We start from the raw sequence: 17,611 nt of genomic DNA on the forward strand, positions 1-17,611 counted from the left end.
AGGTCTATCCACTTGAGCGAAGAGGCATTTTTTCTCCTGGTTCGGTTGAAACACGCCCCATACCCAAATCTCTATTGAGCAGTATCAGACTCACATTCTGACTAGAATCGTGAGTATGACGTAGTCAGGCTAGAGGAATGTTAACATGTCAACATGATCCGGCGTCAGACTTGCCCTTTTTTTGGTTACAATATGTCCAGCATCTGAAAAGAGACGTTCTGATGGAGTGGAGGTTGCAGGCACAGACAAGTAGGATTTGGCTAGAACTGCCAGGTTGGGGAACCTTCCTGCATTTTCCTTCCACCATTGAAGTGGGCTAGTATCCCTTGGAATGCAATTCTCCCCAAAATACAAAAGAACCTCATTTCTCACAGATTCACCCTCACCACTGTCCTCCTGGCCAATATCCTCAGTGCTGCCCTCCCCCTCAGAGTCCGAGCCAAGCAGAATGTCCAGCAAAGAGGTGTTCTTTTGCTGGGGACTGGCCGAGTGCTCCTGCTCAATTGTTTCCAGTTGTTGCTTGGCTCTTTTGATATAAATTATCAGAGCCTGAATCTGTTCTTGTACCTTCAAAGCATCCTCGGGTGACAGGAACTTCATCCTACGAAAGCGGAGGTCAAGGGCAGCAGCAATGATGGCCACATTTTGTCCATTCTCTTTGAAAGCAGACTCAGACTCCCACCTTGCCTTCATCTCTTGGTCTGCAGCAATCTGAAAAGAGTTCACAGCAGCAGACCCGTATGTGGTTTTCTTTGTAGACTTATGGAGACCCTTCAGCAGTGGAGGTAAAACAGATATTGTGACATAGGACTCTCCACTGAGAAAAACAGTGGCCTGTTCGAAAGGCTTGAGGACCTGCTCCAGTTCCTCTAGTAAGATCCACTGATCATTCCTCAAATCCATGTATTGCTTCCCACGCTGTGTAACGTCTGGGTCAGAAAGTGTTGCGGCCACCGTTGTTCCAAAAGGCGACTCACCATGTAGCATGAGCTGTTCCATCTTACAGACACATCCTGGAGCAGGGTATGCTCAGCTGTACCCCACTGTTTTTGTTTCTGTTTCAGCTTGCTGCTAGCCGGCTCACTTTTCTTGAAATGCTTAACAAGAGACCATGCAGCCCCGAGTGTCCTGTCGATCATGGGGTTGTTCTTCAAGGCATGATTTACCACCAACTGAAGCGTATGGCCGGCACAACAATGTGATGCTACCCCATGTTTCTCCTCTAGGATGCGAAGAGCTGCAACAACATTTGCTGCGTTATCATGTACAATCGCCAGTACATCATCTCAAAGGGAGAAATCAAATTTATCTGCCACCATCTCAACCCAAGAGGCAATATTTTCAGCAGAGTGGCGCTCCTCAAGCGGCATTGTAGTTAAGCTAAATGAGGTCAGCTCCCAATTTTCATGAATGAAATGACAGGTGACACCTAAATATGCCTCAGTGGCCAGACTGGTCCAAGCATCAGTTGTTAAGGATAGTTTGGAAATGCTTTTTTTTAGTTCACTTTTCACTTTGTCCTTGGTAACCATATACTTCTTCTCCATTAAGTCAGTGAAGTGGTGCCTGGATGGAAGGGTGTATCTTGAGTGGAAAGTGTTTATCATTTCACTGAAGCCTTCACCTTCAACAATCGCAAGGGGCCTCATGTCCTTCACAATCATAGAGACGATCCTGTTTGTGTACACACTAGCCTCCTGGGGTGTGCAAGGTGCCTGGCTCTTTTTATGAAAAAAGTCCGCCACACTGCTTTGCTTACTCCTGTAAAGGCAAAAAACATGAAGTACATGAATATTCACAGCAGCAAATCAAAAATATAGCATCGTCCACATCATTGCTGTTATTATGATACATTTTGCTAACAGTAGGCTATACTACAGCCATCTCAGAGGCTCAACTTAAAAAATGATTTATGTAATTTAAATTGCCAACTTGTAATGCGTGTTTACTACTTGGATCTGGTTGCTACTAGATCGTGGAATTTCGACAGTCAACAGGTAGACTAGAACTACATAATGACAGAGTATAAAATCCACCGTCCAGTGTTAGCAAATATATGACACAGAAGAAACATGTCGGGACTGGTAGCGCTAACAGCTTTAAACTAGGCAAACATGGGACCTGTTCTAGTCGTAATTAAAAGACGTAAATTTTACGCCGGGAATATAACTAGACAACAACTCAACAGTCTAACGTAGCATTTATTCAGAGAGGATCTTGAAATTAACAGGACTTACGGTGTTTTGCTGCCATCCTGACGAGCTCCAGGGTGCTTTCGTTTTAAGTGTTCGTGCATCGCTGATGTACTGCTGTGGTACGCCAAATTAAATTTGCATAGTCTGCAAACAACCACATTGTTAGCAGCATTAAGGGTGAAAAATTCCCAGACTTTGGAAGACCGTGTGCGTGATTTTTTAGCTATATGCTCTTCAGTGCTCCAACTACTGCTTGCCGCCGCCATCGTTATGAATTCTTCTTCTTCCGTTTTAATCTAAGGCATCTACACCGATTGGCGACTCTGGTGCATATTTGCTGCCACCGCGGGACTGGAGTGAGAGTTCATCTAGTAGGTCGTTTGGAACGGGGACTTCAACCAAAAAAAAAATAAAAATTAGCGACGCATAAAACGCAAATTATTCCTGTCGACGAATTTATGACGTCGAAAAAGTCGAATACGTCGACTATTTGACCCAGCTCTAGTGCCAAAGCATGCTGAGCTGTTTGATGAGAGATATTACAATTGTATTGTATCTGGTAATCTTGCTGTATAGCACCACCTACTTTTCAGTTCAAGTTTGACATAGATTTAGTCAGCAGTCAAATGTTCACTCAAGTCTCATCACGCAAAAATACAGAACTCTTGCATCTACCGCCATGAGGGGGCAGCTCGAAGCCACGCTCACTGCCAACAAAAGACAGGCAGAGTGTCTGTGGCGCAATCGTTTAGAGTGTGTGGCTGTTAACCGAAAGGTTGGTGGTTCGAGCCCACCCAGCAACAATTTTTTATACCAAAAACTCCACTGGCCAGCAACCAGTTGTATGTTTGGTAGCAAATCAAAAGATTCACGGGGTAACTTGTTCCACTGAACCCACAAGTTATCCTTTAAGTCATTTGGTTGACATGCTTGCAAAATTCAAAAAGGCTGAGACCAAATGAGGGCAGTTGGGAAAAAATTTGACATTAAATCTCTTTCTTTAAAGCTGCAGTCGGCAGGTTTTCAAAATTAAGAGTCTAAAGTCGGAAAATTCGAACTGATACAACTTTCAGGTCCCTCCCCGAACCTCTAACAAGCTCCGAATCGCCCCCCAAACCCCTCCCCCTCTGTGGACGAGGTTGTGCACGTAAGTTCACACCAGTGTGAGCGCACACAAGCTGTGTGATGACTCACGCTCAGCAGCGTGTGCACAAGCTGTGATTGACAGGTAGGATTCCTCCACCCTAACTTGATTGGTCAAAAACAGTCGGGAGCGCTCGGTTTTTGCAAGCATGATTACAGGCTTCAGAGGGAGGTACAGATTTCGTTATTTTTCCTAAACAGACTATTTAATATTCTACTTCCAGAATCCCATGACAGTTCAAGCTAATATGACTAAAAAAAAGTCAGAGCAGGAAGTTATTGACTACTTGTTTTGTGCTACTTTACTTGTTACCTACACAGCAGATATCAACCTTATGACAAACATTAATAAATCGAACACATACTCTAATGAAGAGGTGGTAGTGATCGATGCCACGCCCACAGACAGCTACAGCAAGTCTCTGTGGCGCAATCGGCCAGCGCGTTCGGCTGTTAACCAAAAGGTTGGTGGTTCAAGCCCACCCAGGGACGAGTGTGTGTACCAACAAATCTACCGGTCAGCAACCAGTTGTAGGTTTGGTAGCAAATCGATATCTGTAATGGGTGACTTGTCCCACTGAATCCACAAGTTATCCTTTAAGTCATTTGGTTGAGAAGAGTTAAGGTGCCAAAGCATTCTGAGCTGTTTGATGAGAGATATTACAATTGTATTGTAACTGGTAATCTTGCTGTATAGCACCTCCACTTTTTGGTTTAAGTTTGACATAGATAAGCAGCAGTTCACTCGAGTCTCATCACGTAAAAATACAGAACGCTTGCATCTACCGCCATGAGGGAGCAGTCAAGCTCGAAGCCACGCCCACTGCCAACAAAAGCCAGGCAGAGTCTCTGTGGAGCAATAGGTTAGCGCGTTCGGCTGTTAACCGAAAGGTTGGTGGGTCAAGCCCACCCAGGGGTGTTCTGACACATGCGTATTACGTGAGTTAAAGCAAACATTCTGCTGCCAAAACGCTCTCCTTACGTATTATACACGCTCCTTGGCAAAATATTTCTCCAAGGGTGACCTGTTAAGTGCAGTGTAATGCATGACTCAACCTTGAGGCTCCTCTGTCTTTTGTCAAAATTGCACATGCAAAGTGAAAAAACAACCTTTTTGTCATATTGCTATGAAAGTCACACACAAACAAGAAAAAATTCAAAAAGGCTGAGAGACCAAATGAGGGCACTTGGGAAACAATTTGACATTAAATCTCTTTCTTTAATAAGTCGCACCAGGAAGTTATTGACTTGTTGTGTGCTACTTTACTTGTTACCTACACAGCAGATATCAACCTTATGAAAAACATAAATAAATCGAACACATACTCTAATGAAGGGATGAGAGGTGGTAATGATCGAGGCCACGCCCACAGACAGCTAAAGCAAGTCTCTGTGGCGCAATAGGCCAGCGCGTTCGGCTGTTAACCGAAAGGTTGGTGGTTCGAGCCCACCCAGGGACGAGTGTGTATACCAACAACTCCACTGGTCAACAACCAGGGGGGTATTCCTCGAAAGTAGCTAAAGAAAGCCAGGCTATAGCCAGAAATCGTCGCTTGAACTAGCACCATCTCCCAATTAAGCCTCAAGTTGCTCCACAAAGACATTTCAGCTGCATCTCAGCAAGGCTAATCCAAGCAAGGCTTACATAGCCTAGCTAAGTGTGAGTGCTCGAGGAACGTAAGAAGCCCTGACGAGTGGATGGTGGAAAAATGGAGATGGCAGAAAAGGAGAGCAAGACAAGAGCTGTAATTTTTTCGGCAGCTGAATAAATAATGCTGATGGAGCTGTATGAGGATTTTAAAAGTGTCATCACCAGAAATGGTAATACAGCTGCGATCAATAAAGCGAGGAAACGGCATGACTAACAACTGCAGACAGACTAAACGCCTAAGTTCTGAAAGTTTCAATTGTTAGACATTTATTTTACTGTACTCATGTATTTATGCTCTCCTCTTTGTGTTATAATGTGTTTACATAAAGCATGCTGAATTGTCTCTGTATGAGATGTACAGCACACATATACTGGCCCTGCTCAGTTTATTAATAACCCAATAATCGACACGCATCATCATACTTTGTGACTATATTATCGTGAGTGTGTGACCCACATATTATTTTTTCACTGTTACATCTCAACAGGAGCTATCTTAACAGCCAAAAGCGTACCTGGCAGCAGGTGAAGGTAAAGTACAGGAAAATATTTCAGAGTGGTAAGTAGCCTTTGAAGAAATGTGTTTGTCCAATAAAGAGAGCACCAAACTAGATATGGAACACAAGAAACTGAAAATAAAAGAGATCAAGAAACTGGAGAGGGATGTTAGTATAAATTCAGATAAAGGAGAATTTCGTGTTGTGAACTGTATTTAATTCTGTTTTCTCTCCACAGCTTGAGAAACATGTAATAATAATTAAACAATTCAACACAACTTGAAATCAAACTTGTCATTATTGTACGATTCATGCAAAGTGTTAGAAATGTGTTTTTTACATTTATATTCACAGTGGGGTGCAATGAGCTAAACGTGTGGAAAGTTATAAATCATCTCTGTCCATTTAGCCTTCTTACACTTGCTCTGACTTAAACTGCTACTGTGTCAATGCTAAATTATGAAAAGAAGTTCTAACTCAAAGGTCACAACAATAAGGATCAAAGGAAATATGTGTCCCTGTATAGGTCCCTCACTGTGTCAGGAGAAACTGAGTCCTTTCAGGCACTAGAACCTGCAGGGACTCAGACTTCAGCCTGAAAAGTTGTCCACAAGACAAAATGTATAAAATATGAAGTATACTATTAATTTAAGATGGCTCTGTCAGAAGTCAGCCATGGTGCTTGAGAACTTTAAGCAATGAACCTGTATTTAATTTGGCCAAAGGTCATTTCTATCCGTGCCCTTGTTTTAGCATGTGCATGTGCATGTGCATGTGCATGTGCATGTGCATGTGCATGTGCATGTGCATGTGCATGTGCATGTGCATGTGCATGTGCATGTGCACATGCCCTTGTTCCTGGATCAGGATATGGCGTGAGGAGGTACGGCCAACAGATGTTTGATCCAGCACTTAAAGTCAAAGTTCAGCTCTGTTACCACCATCACAGCGTCCTCAGTGGTGCCTCTTTGAATGATCACAAACCTCCTGAAATGCACAATATGAGTAAAAAACATTCAAACTTGTGCAAGAGCATTACTTTGACCTTTCTTTGGGCTCATGTCATTTCTGTATTCCCCGTTTGCTCAAGTATGATCATTCACTTTAAAACAAAAGAAGGAAAATCTGAATAACAACCCATGGCCTCTGGCCCTCTCTTGCTTTCATTACTCATCCAGTGACATCACTCCCTGGCCAATCAGTGGCCTGCAGTCTGTAGACGTCACATTTTCGGCTGGACTCAACTCGAATCCCTGCCGTGTAGGTGCTAAAAATGTAGCTGCTACCAGCTGTTACTACCTCATGGAAAACCCTAAAACCCGAGTCGAATATAGTCAAGTGGAGTAGCGTTTTGCATTTTGGTTCACGTTTGTCATATTTTACACAGGCAGGGAAGTAATAGTGTCAAGATGGCTGAGCGGTCTAAGGCGCCAGACTCAAGGCTTCATTCCTTCCTTTGGACAGTGACTTCTGGTCTCCAAAAGGAGGCGTGGGTTCAAATCCCACTCCTGACACTAATTTCTTGCTTAAATCTTACTTTCTTATTAGAAGACCTTGAAGAAAGCCATGTCAGGCCATGGTGAAAAAGGGCATTTATCTCTGAAGACGGGCCTTCAGTTCCTCCCATCAACATACACAATTCTGATGTGCGATGAGGCAGTTCTCCTGCTACATTAAGCTCTTTTCCACTCGTACTTACTCACAACCACCTCAATGTGGGTGGGGTCGTTATAGCAAGGAGGTCCAAAAGTCCTGTGATGTCACTTTTATTGGACAAAACATGACACAACAATTTAGGACATCAAGGTGAAGGTATACATGCTACTTTGTCTGTGTCTTTGCGTCTAGTAATCCACCTCGTTGATGATCACAGAATACATCAAATCCAACTGTTGCTGTTGCCGGGTTCTTGTTAAGGAGTGGCTTTCATGACTCATCCAGTGACATCACTCCCTGGCCAATCAGTTGCCTGCAGTCTGTAAATGTCACATTTTCGGCTGGACTCAACTCGACCCCGACCGAGTAGGTGCTAAAAATGTTCCACCTTGTGCCAGGTGGTATTACCTCTTGGAAAACCCTAACAGCTGAGTGGGATCCAGTCGAGTGGAGTAGGTAGAGGTTGAAAAGGGAGGAATGTGTTCCCATGTCATTCGAAATCTCTGAAAGTTGACTTTGGCTTGTTTGATCTCTTCTTTTTTTTCCCGGAAGGCATGTTTTATAAAATGTGAATAGCCCGGCTAGCTCAGTCGGTAGAGCATGAGACTCTTAATCTCAGGGTCGTGGGTTCGAGCCCCACGTTGGACGTAGCAGTTTTAATAATCAATAGATGTTTGATCCAGCACTTAAAGTCAAAGTTCAGCTCTGTTACCACCATCACAGCGTCCTCAGTGGTGCCACTTTGAATGATCACAAACCTCCTGAAATGCACAATATGAATAAAAAACTTTCTTTTGCTGCCTTTGTGTACCTCAAGTACTCTGGAAAAGATTTCCCTTCAGAATTGCTTTGACTCTGTAGTAGCCAATTTCCTGACAATACCAGTTATGTCACTGTCCATGAGCTTTACTGGCCACAACCCTGGATCATTTGAAAGTAGATCCTCACTTTCAGACTGGCAAATGTCCATTAACCCTGCCCCCTCCTGCTCTTGCTCCTTACTCTGTGCTGCGCTGTCATCTGCACTGCTGGCACTGGCCCTGTTGTCGTCACCATGGCCTGATGAGGGGCTTGGTTCTGTATCATGGATTCAAATGGAGTTTAGTTAAAGCATGCAGGTTAGTGATGCACGGACGTTAATGCATAGAAAAGTTAAATGCATGCAAGTTACAGTTATGCATGCAATCAAATTGACTCCATACTTAGCTGTAAAAGTGTAACCCTTAAAAGAAGGGAAACATCTTATTGTGAATCAATTTGAAAGTGACATGGTACTCTTTGCTTCTTTCTCACCATCTTCACTGCTGGTCCTCCTCCTGTCCTCCTGCACTTCAGCAGTGGTGGTGTCACTGGCCGCTGCAACATTGCCTGATGTGGAGCCTGGCTCTGTATCAGTGATGAATGCAAGATAAGTTAATACAGGAAAAGGTTAAAGCATGCAGGTTTCAGTTATACATCCAAGTTAGATGTATATTAATATGTTAGCCTACCATTCGCTAACATCTAGTGTTTGAAAGCTCAAAGTCAGCGAGTGAACTTACCTTTCTTTGAGAAAAACTGAGTGACCAGTTGCCTGCCTCTACTGGCCCTCTCGTCTTTCTCCCGTCTTTCCTTCCGCTTCTGATAACCCGACTTCATTCTAGATTATTTCAGTCAGCTCACCGTCCATCATGTGTTTCAGACAGCCGCTCCATACACCTGCCTGCATTTCGGATGCGTTCAACTACAATTTGATCAGAACTGGACCGCACCATTTTGCAAGAGGGGGAGGGCCGAGTAAATGTCAATATGCCAAAGAACTAAAGAAAAGTTATTGAAATCGAAAATTTTGTTTAATTAGTTTATTTTCCTTTAAAAATGTTGTAATTCATTAGAAAATTCTAAGAATGGGCAACAATATTAATATTATATTATCACTACCTCCGAGGGCCCCGCAGGCTGCACTGGGCCCTTAGAAACGTTACCACCTTTCCCCGCCTGGCGGCGCCCCTGGTGATGCCCGCCTCCACCAGGCTGTGCACCTGCTCCACCTTCGCTAGAAATAAAACCACCGCACTGTTCATGCGGGCAGCGGACTTTACCGAACCGTGCCCGATCACCTGCCCCACGGCCAGTGCCACTTCCTCCACGCTGCACGCAGAGCCGGCACCGACTCTGATGCCGTGCTTCCGGGACAGCATGGAGAAGCCGCCAGACGCCATTGCGGCCGGGAAGCGCACCAAACAAATGCAAAAAAAACCTCGAAATTAACCTCACAAGACTACACAAAGTACGCAGAACTAACACAACTAATGAAACATTTAACAGAGAAAACAAGGATAGCGAATAATGGGTAGAAAAACCACCTTTACACTCAGCCTTTCTCTCAGCTCTTCCACTCACACTCCTCTCACCAGCAGAAGAAGAAGAAGAAGAAAAGGAGGAGTGAGGATGCGCAGTGGTGGAATAGGGGGAAGAGGCTGAGGAGCACGAAGACACCGTGCTGTCCCAGATGAAATTCGGGCCACAATTATAGATCATGTCATCATTCATTGCCACATAATTTTGCTTGTTTTTTTGTTTGTGTTTATATTACAGTATATGTGTGCTATGTATATTTTTCTTTTCCTTCTACAATACTATACTGTATGGAAGTTACGTACTTCACAGTATTTGTGAGAATAAAAATGGTTGGTATGAGTGTATTGTGTGTGCTTTGAGGCTACTCTTACTGTGAAACTTTTTTCCTTCAGTTTTATACACTATTGTATTCTGTTAGGTAGTCCTATGCCATAGTGACAAAACATCTAAACATTTTGACTTGTTGTGCTCACACAATGCCAAAAGGACAATGCATTTTGGGGCACTGACTATTTGAATGAGAAAGAAACTTCATTTTGACACATGGCTGAACTGTTTAGGGGGAGATATGAGCTTTTGCTGGTGAACCATGGTGTTTTGCTGAACCATTCAGTTTAGTTTTGCAAAAAGTACTAAAGAGTGTTGAAAACTTCCGGTCTGTTTCAAGAAATGAGCCTAGGCAACTGAGAAAGAGCTTTGCAATTTGGGTGGCACTGACTCTTTACATGGGAAAGGAATCAGGTCTGAAGCATGGGTGAACAGTTTTGGGAGAGATATGTGCTTTTGCAGGTTAGCTATGGTGTTGTGCTGAACTATAAGAGTGTTATGCCAAATGATCTTAGAGTTTTGAGAATGTAATTTCTGTTTCAAGAAATGAGCCAAACCAATAGAGAAAAACTGTAATACAACGTTTGTTTGAATGGAAGGATATATAAGAAACAATATAACTTGATACTTACTGTAAGATTGTTTTTTTAAGTCGGCAGAGACAACGGCTCGATGAAAAATCCCTCTTCTGTAACGGCTAACTTTTATAATCCTCTAACCTAACGAAAACAAAATCTTTAATTTGTTTTTTTGTTGGTTTTGTTGGAGGAGGGGGAGCGGGAGGGGAAGGGAGGTTAACTCCAAGTTAGGGCTTCACCTTGATTGGCCGAGTTCCATTGTGAGCTCGGGCGTTGATAGGCTCGGTTCATTGTGAGTCGGTGCGACATTGGCTAAACCGTTCAATGTGAGAATGGAGAAGTGCGAAGCCTATTGGAGGGGAGATTTAGACTAACGTGAGCGAGGTAGCGCCAACGAGGCTTAAAAATCATAAACATGCATGTATTGTCAGCCTAGGCTCACTTTCACACACCCATTCATTGGTCCTGCAGACGTTGCTAAAGGTATGTGATAGCCACTTGCCCAGCTCACATGGATTGCATGGCAATCAAATAAGTGGATGGTAGGAAATAAGATCTTCTAACCTATGGGGGGAGAGAACGGCAAAGCCGAAGAAAAATGTGTCCCATGTCAGTCTATGTCAAGAGAAGGAGAGTCTGCAAAGGTGCTTTTGTCACACAGCGTATTCTATTATGTCAGCGTGATGAACTTCCTATCCTTTGTCATGGGTCTTGGCCAGGGTGCAACTTGCTTTTCTAAAAGAGACATGGTTCGAATCCCCATAACTTGGGTTTGACACAAGGCGACAAAGATCTGATTGCAATGCTTTAAAAAAAAAAAAAAGATGGTTCGAAACCCCATAAGTTGGGTTTGACACCTTCCACACTTTGGAGTGACTGAGCTTCCGAGTGGGCTTTCTGCAGCTCCAACAGAGAATAATCGGAGACACTTGTGCCCAGCAAGTTTCCAGCTGTAACTGAGGTGAAGTGCTTTAAACACATCAAAACACCTGTCCCATGTGAGGGTCGAACTCACGACCTTCAGATTATGAGACTGACGCGCTGCCTACTGCGCCAATGAGGCCTGCAAAACATAAATATGCATGTATTGTCAGCCTAGGCTCACTTTCCCACACCCATTCATTGGTCCTGCAGACTTTGCTAAAGGTATGTGATGACATGGCTTGTTGAGCACGTAGCTACTTGTTCAAAAGACCTGTTGTCTGGACTAGAGGTTAAACAATCAACTCACAAGTTTCTTTATCTGGCTTTCATTCTCATTTTGAAAGTTTATGGAAAGTTGCAAAAGAGGTAGTTTCACGTGGGATAAACTTGAATGAATTGTCCCATGTCAGTCTATGTCAAGAGAAGGAGAGTCTGCAAAGGTGCTTTTGTCACACAGCGTATTCTATTATGTCAGCGTGATGAACTTCCTATCCTTTGTCATGGGTCTTGGCTAGGGTGTAACTTGCTTTTCTAAAAGAGAGATGGTTCGAATGCCCATAAGTTGCGTTTGACACTTTCCACACTTTGTAGTGAGTGAGCTTCCGAGTGGGCTTTCTGCAGCTCCAACAGAGAGTAATCGGAGCCACTTGTGCCCAGCAAGTTTCCAGCTGTTACTGAGGTGAAGTGCTATAAACACCACATCAAAACAACTGCCCCGTGTGAGGGTCGAACTCACGACCTTCAGATTATGAGACTGACGCGCTGCCTACTGCGCCAACGAGGCCTGCAAAACATAAATATGCATGTATTGTCAGCCTAGGCTCACTTTCACACACCCATTCATTGGTCCTGCAGACTTTGCTAAAGGTATGTGATAGCCACTTGCCCAGCTCACATGGATTGCATGGCAATCAAATAAGTGGATGGTAGGAAATAAGATCTTCTAATCTGCAGCCCCCTGTGACACCTATGGGGGGCGAGAACGGCAAAACCGAAGAAAAATGTGTCTGACATGACAAGTTTAAGTAGATAATAAAGGAAGGAGAAACTGAAAGACGACAAATATCTCATTGCAAGGCATCTCTAACGCTAGTCGTCCATTGTTCTGTCACGTCAACTTAACTCGCCGGATTGGATGCCTAGTGTCGCCGTGTTGCTACTACAGTGGGCGTGTATACGAAGTTGTAGATAGAACATACGGTAGAATGGCTCCGGGGGAAAGTAAATAACTTGTGATTTTAATCAACCGAAGTTTCGGAGTTTCGGAGGGAAATTAATGTGTATAAATCGTCAGCAATGGAACATTATTTCATATTGCACCATGGATGTGGATCTGCGAGCGAGGAGAGCTGCTATTGTGCTGCTGCTGCGACACAGGAGATCTCCTTCTCGCTGCATCACCTGTCCCTGCACCTTTTTTCTGATTTGAAAATGAAACATGAACAAGACATGTTGTGAAAACATGGCCATGGGTGTGATTTGGTTCTTTTGTTGAAATGAATGCCTATCACAATTATTGATAACGTTTAATCCACTGCTGCACCTCTGCCCATGAAAGAATTTGATGCACTGGATTGAACCTCTATTCCTTGATGGTCATTACTTTACTGCAAAAGTGGAGATGCTCACAATTGCCTGATGTTTTAGGTGTGTTTATTCGCCTACAATCGTTTTAGCACAGCCATTCTGGCCACTGCTGCTGTTCATTTTGCCCGCAATAGCAATGACATGAGCAATACCCGAAATGTTCAGTGGTGAATAAACAAAGGGAAAAAAAAATACATGATCTACTGTCATTGGGTAACGCACTACGTCTGCCGTGGCAAATTTGCATAAACTTCGAGTGAGCCCAACTTTTTGACGTGCCGCAGGTCCCCCGCTCGCCGTGCCAGAATCCCAGCATGCTTTGCGAGCACGGCGACAACGATCGGCCGGATTTCATTGAAAATTAACTGAATGCGTTGGATACGGCTTGCGTTGACGGAACAATGGACGACTAGCGTAAAAGAGCGATGGTATTACCCAGTACATCTTTTGATTTGCTACCCAACCTACAACCTGTAGCTCACCGGTAGATTTGTTCGTGCACACACTCACCCCTGGGTGGGCTCGAACCACCAACCTTTCGGTTAACAGCCAAACCCGCTGGCCGATTGCGCCACAGAGACTTGCTGTAGCTGTCTGTGGGCGTGGCCTCGATCATTACCACCTCTCACCCCATCATCAGAGTGTGTGTTCGATTTCTTTATGTTTGTCATAAGGTTGATATCTGCTGAGTAGGTAACAAGTAAAGTAGCACACAACAAGTAGTCAATAACTTCCTGGTCTGACTTGTTAAAGAAAGAGGTTTGATGTCAAATTTTTTCCCAGGTTCCCTCATTTTTTTGTTTTGTGTGTGACTTTCATAGCAATATGACAAAAAGGTTCTTTTTTAACTTTGCTTGTGCAATTTTGACAAAAGACAGAGGAGCCTCCAGGTTGAGTCATGCATTACACTGCACTTAAAGGGGAACTCCGGGGCATTTGAAGCGCGTTTCCATTGCTAGAGGTTGTCAAATACTGATAGTAGGACACAGACAGGTGTAAATCTGCGCTCCCTGTGTGGATATTGCGCTGTTTGCGCAGCCTGTCATGCGAGGCTAATACGTGGTGGCTAAGGGGCAAGTGCTAACCCTTCCAAGTAAAACAAAAACTTGCACACTGCAGAAACGTCACACCACTTTATAAACCATCCGACAATAAAGTCACAAGCCTTACCATCAAAACCATATGCATGGTTCTCACATTACTGGCATGGGGACGTTACAAAACAACTTTATAAACAGCATGTCAATTACCGGTTGTCGGTATGCGCGCGCATGTGAAAGCCTTAAAGAGTCAATGGACGATACTCCCAAATACAAAGCAATTATCTTCTCTAGAAAAACTGCGTTCAAGTATTTAAAACATTACAACAATACATGCCCAACAATACATGCCCAGTAATATTGTTGTCACCCTTGGAGAAATATTTTGCCAAGGAGCGTGTATAATGCGTAAGGAAAGATTTTTTTATATTTATATTAATTATATATACATTTATAAATTCGTTCATATTTATATACATTTTTTTTACCCAAAATTTCCCCCATGCCAGATCGCCAAATGCTCCAAGTCCGCGGACAAAAACATTTTGTCCGACAATAGACCATGAAATTTCTCTTTTTCCGTATCATTCGTGGATGCCCATGTCATTTAATGACAAATAGCATTTGTCTTTGCTGCTCAAAATGTTATTAAGCACCATGTTACACATCAAAGTATCAGAAAAACTTGATCATTCTTTTAGTTTTTAAAAGCCACAATAGTCCTAGAGCTGCTGGAAAGAGTTAAGCGAGTCATTCTCTAAAGAGAAGTAGTAAATCTGCTGGCTGTAAAGTGTTATTTCAAATCAAGTGGTGCGCATAGGATGACTCGTTACAAACCAACGTCCTATTGAATTTGTGACAGGGCTCGATTAAATTGACATTCTAGTCATGTCATTGGAAAACAACAGCAGAAATGTCTTTGGTTTACGCTACTCACAGTGCCAAAACTTGGTTCCCTCATTCCCTGACCGGGAATCGAACCCGGGCCGCGGCGGTGAGAGCACCGAATCCTAGCCACTAGACCATCAGGGACCCGAAAGCAGTGCACACGGTACAGGTTGCAAGACTGTGGTAAACTCATTCCTGACTGGCAAATTAATTGGCATAGTGCATTGTACTGAAGTTGTGAACATTTTAGCCTTAGATGAAAGCAATTGTGCGCATCTGGAGAATGAATCCAAGCAAGCACAAGTTTCACGCTTTAGACTTCTCTCTTATTTCAGGGAGAAATAGAAAGATTCCTGAGTAAGAGTGAGTGTGTCATAGCCCTGCAAGAAAAACAGTTGATAGATGACTAAATAAGGGTCTGTCAGGGCATTGGTGGTATAGTGGAGAGAATAGCTGCTTGCCAAGCAGTTGACCCGGGGTCGATTCCCGGCCAATGCACTCTCTGCTCCTTGAATAATCAGCTTTCAAATGTACCTTGCTATCTCTACCTCTGCTCAGAATATGGGTGGCTTGTAGGGGAAACACAGTCTCCAGCTTAATGCACTCTAGCAACTCTTCAACCAAGGAAGCATTTCTTGCTATGACTCTTCAGTTAAAGTGATGGTCTGTTTTCTCATGTGCATTCTAAGGTCCTCCTCTACAAAGCAAGTGGGGAAGATTAGATTCCACAGTGCCGTACGACACAAAAAACGGGCCTCCCTCAAACTCGATCCAAGACGGATGGACGGCCAGCACCTGCCAAATCACCAAATGGTCCAAGTCCGCGGACAAAAACATTTTGTCCGACAATAGACCATGAAATTTCTCTTTTTCCGTATCATTCGTGGATGCCCATGTCATTTAATGACAAATAGCATTTGTCTTTGCTGCTCAAAATGTTATTAAGCACCATGTTACACATCAAAGTATCAGAAAAACTTGATCATTCTTTTAGTTTTTAAAAGCCACAATGGTCCTAGAGCTGCTGGAAAGAGTTAAGCGAGCCCTTCTCTATAGAGAAGTAGTAAATCTGCTGGCTGTAAAGTGTTATTTCAAATCAAGTGGTGCGCATAGGATGACTCCTTACAAACCAACGTCCTATTGAATTTGTGACAGGGCTCGATTAAATTGACATTCTTGTCATGTCATTGGAAAAAAACAGCAGAAATGTCTTTGGTTTACGCTACTAACAGTGCCAAAACCTGGTTCCCTCATTCCCTGACCGGGAATCGAACCCCGGCCGCGGGGGTGAGAGCGCCGAATCCTAGCCACTAGACCATCAGGGACCTGAAAGCAGTGCACACGGTACAGGTTGCAAGACTGTGGTAAACTCATTCCTAACTGGCAAATTAATTGGCACAGTGCATTGTACTGAAGTTGTGAACATTTTAGCCTTAGATGAAAGCAATTGTGCGCATCTGGAGAATGAATCCAAGCAAGCACAAGTTTCACGCTTTAGACTTCTCTCTTATTTCAGGGAGAAATAGAAAGATTACTGAGTAAGAGTGAGTGTGTCATAGCCCTGCAAGAAAAACAGTTGATAGATGACAAAATAAGGGTCTGTCAGGGCATTGGTGGTATAGTGGAGAGAATAGGTGCTTGCCAAGCAGTTGACCCGGGTTCGATTCCTGGCCAATGCATTCTCTGCTCCTTGTATAATCAGCTTTCAAATGTACCTTGCTATCTCTACCTCTGCTCAGACAATGGGTGGCTTGTAGGGAAAACACAGTCTCAAGCTAATGCACTCTAGCAACTCTTCAACCAAGGAAGCATTTTTTGCTATGACTCTTCAGTTAAAGTGATGGTCTGTTTTCTCATGTGCATTCTAAGTTCCTCCTCTACAAAGCAAGTGGGGAAGATTAGATTCCACAGTGCCGTACGACACAAAAAACGGGCCTCCCTCAAACTCGATCCAAGACGGACGGACGGATGGACGGCCAGCACCTGCCAGATCACCAAATGCTCCAAGTCCGCGGACAAAAACGTTTTGTCCGACAATAGACCATGAAATTTCTCTTTTTCCGTATCATTCGTGGATGCCCATGTCATTTAATGACAAATAGCATTTGTCTTTGCTGCTCAAAATGTTATTAAGCACCATGTTACACATCAAAGTATCAGAAAAACTTGATCATTCTTTTAGTTTTTAAAAGCCACAATGGTCCTAGAGCTGCTGGAAAGAGTTAAGCGAGCCCTTCTCTAAAGAGAAGTAGTAAATCTGCTGGCTGTAAAGTGTTATTTCAAATCAAGTGGTGCGCATAGGATGACTTCTTACAAACCAACGTCCTATTGAATTTGTGACAGGGCTCGATTAAATTGACATTCTTGTCATGTCATTGGAAAAACACAGCAGAAATGTCTTTGGTTTACGCTACTAACAGTGCCAAAACCTGGTTCTCTCATTCCCTGACCGGGAATCGAACCCGGGCCGCGGCGGTGAGAGCGCCGAATCCTAGCCACTAGACCATCAGGGACCCAAAAGCAGTGCACACGGTACAGGTTGCAAGACTGTGGTAAACTCATTCCTGACTGGCAAATTAATTGGCATAGTGCATTGTACTGAAGTTGTGAACATTTTAGCCTTAGATGAAAGCAATTGTGCGCATCAGGAGAATGAATCCAAGCAAGCACAAGTTTCACGCTTTAGACTTCTCTCTTATTTCAGGGAGAAATAGAAAGATTACTGAGTAAGAGTGAGTGTGTCATAGCCCTGCAAGAAAAACAGTTGATAGATGACTAAATAAGG

At 43.5% G+C, this 17,611-nt stretch overlaps 8 non-coding genes across 8 annotated transcripts; 4 read left to right on the forward strand and 4 right to left on the reverse strand.

Annotated features, from left to right (window-relative positions):
* Window positions 1–3,756: 3,756 nt before the first annotated feature.
* On the forward strand, window positions 3,757–3,830 carry trnan-guu (transfer RNA asparagine (anticodon GUU)). Its single transcript has one exon. It is a non-coding gene; the product is annotated as a tRNA-Asn (tRNA).
* An 894-nt stretch (window positions 3,831–4,724) lies between these two features.
* Window positions 4,725–4,798, forward strand: trnan-guu (transfer RNA asparagine (anticodon GUU)). Its single transcript has one exon. It is a non-coding gene; the product is annotated as a tRNA-Asn (tRNA).
* Window positions 4,799–6,889: 2,091 nt separating this feature from the next.
* Window positions 6,890–7,000, forward strand: trnal-caa (transfer RNA leucine (anticodon CAA)). Its single transcript has 2 exons — window positions 6,890–6,927; window positions 6,955–7,000. It is a non-coding gene; the product is annotated as a tRNA-Leu (tRNA).
* Window positions 7,001–7,717: 717 nt separating this feature from the next.
* Window positions 7,718–7,790, forward strand: trnak-cuu (transfer RNA lysine (anticodon CUU)). Its single transcript has one exon. It is a non-coding gene; the product is annotated as a tRNA-Lys (tRNA).
* Window positions 7,791–11,377: 3,587 nt separating this feature from the next.
* Window positions 11,378–11,450, reverse strand: trnam-cau (transfer RNA methionine (anticodon CAU)). Its single transcript has one exon. It is a non-coding gene; the product is annotated as a tRNA-Met (tRNA).
* Window positions 11,451–12,022: 572 nt separating this feature from the next.
* On the reverse strand, window positions 12,023–12,095 carry trnam-cau (transfer RNA methionine (anticodon CAU)). The gene has a single exon. It is a non-coding gene; the product is annotated as a tRNA-Met (tRNA).
* Window positions 12,096–14,898: 2,803 nt separating this feature from the next.
* On the reverse strand, window positions 14,899–14,970 carry trnae-cuc (transfer RNA glutamic acid (anticodon CUC)). The gene has a single exon. It is a non-coding gene; the product is annotated as a tRNA-Glu (tRNA).
* Window positions 14,971–17,267: 2,297 nt separating this feature from the next.
* Window positions 17,268–17,339, reverse strand: trnae-cuc (transfer RNA glutamic acid (anticodon CUC)). Its single transcript has one exon. It is a non-coding gene; the product is annotated as a tRNA-Glu (tRNA).
* Window positions 17,340–17,611: the final 272 nt, after the last annotated feature.

The sequence above is a fragment of the Odontesthes bonariensis genome, chromosome 8 (genome assembly GCF_027942865.1).
Source record: "Odontesthes bonariensis isolate fOdoBon6 chromosome 8, fOdoBon6.hap1, whole genome shotgun sequence".
NCBI classification, from domain to species: domain Eukaryota; kingdom Metazoa; phylum Chordata; class Actinopteri; order Atheriniformes; family Atherinopsidae; genus Odontesthes; species Odontesthes bonariensis.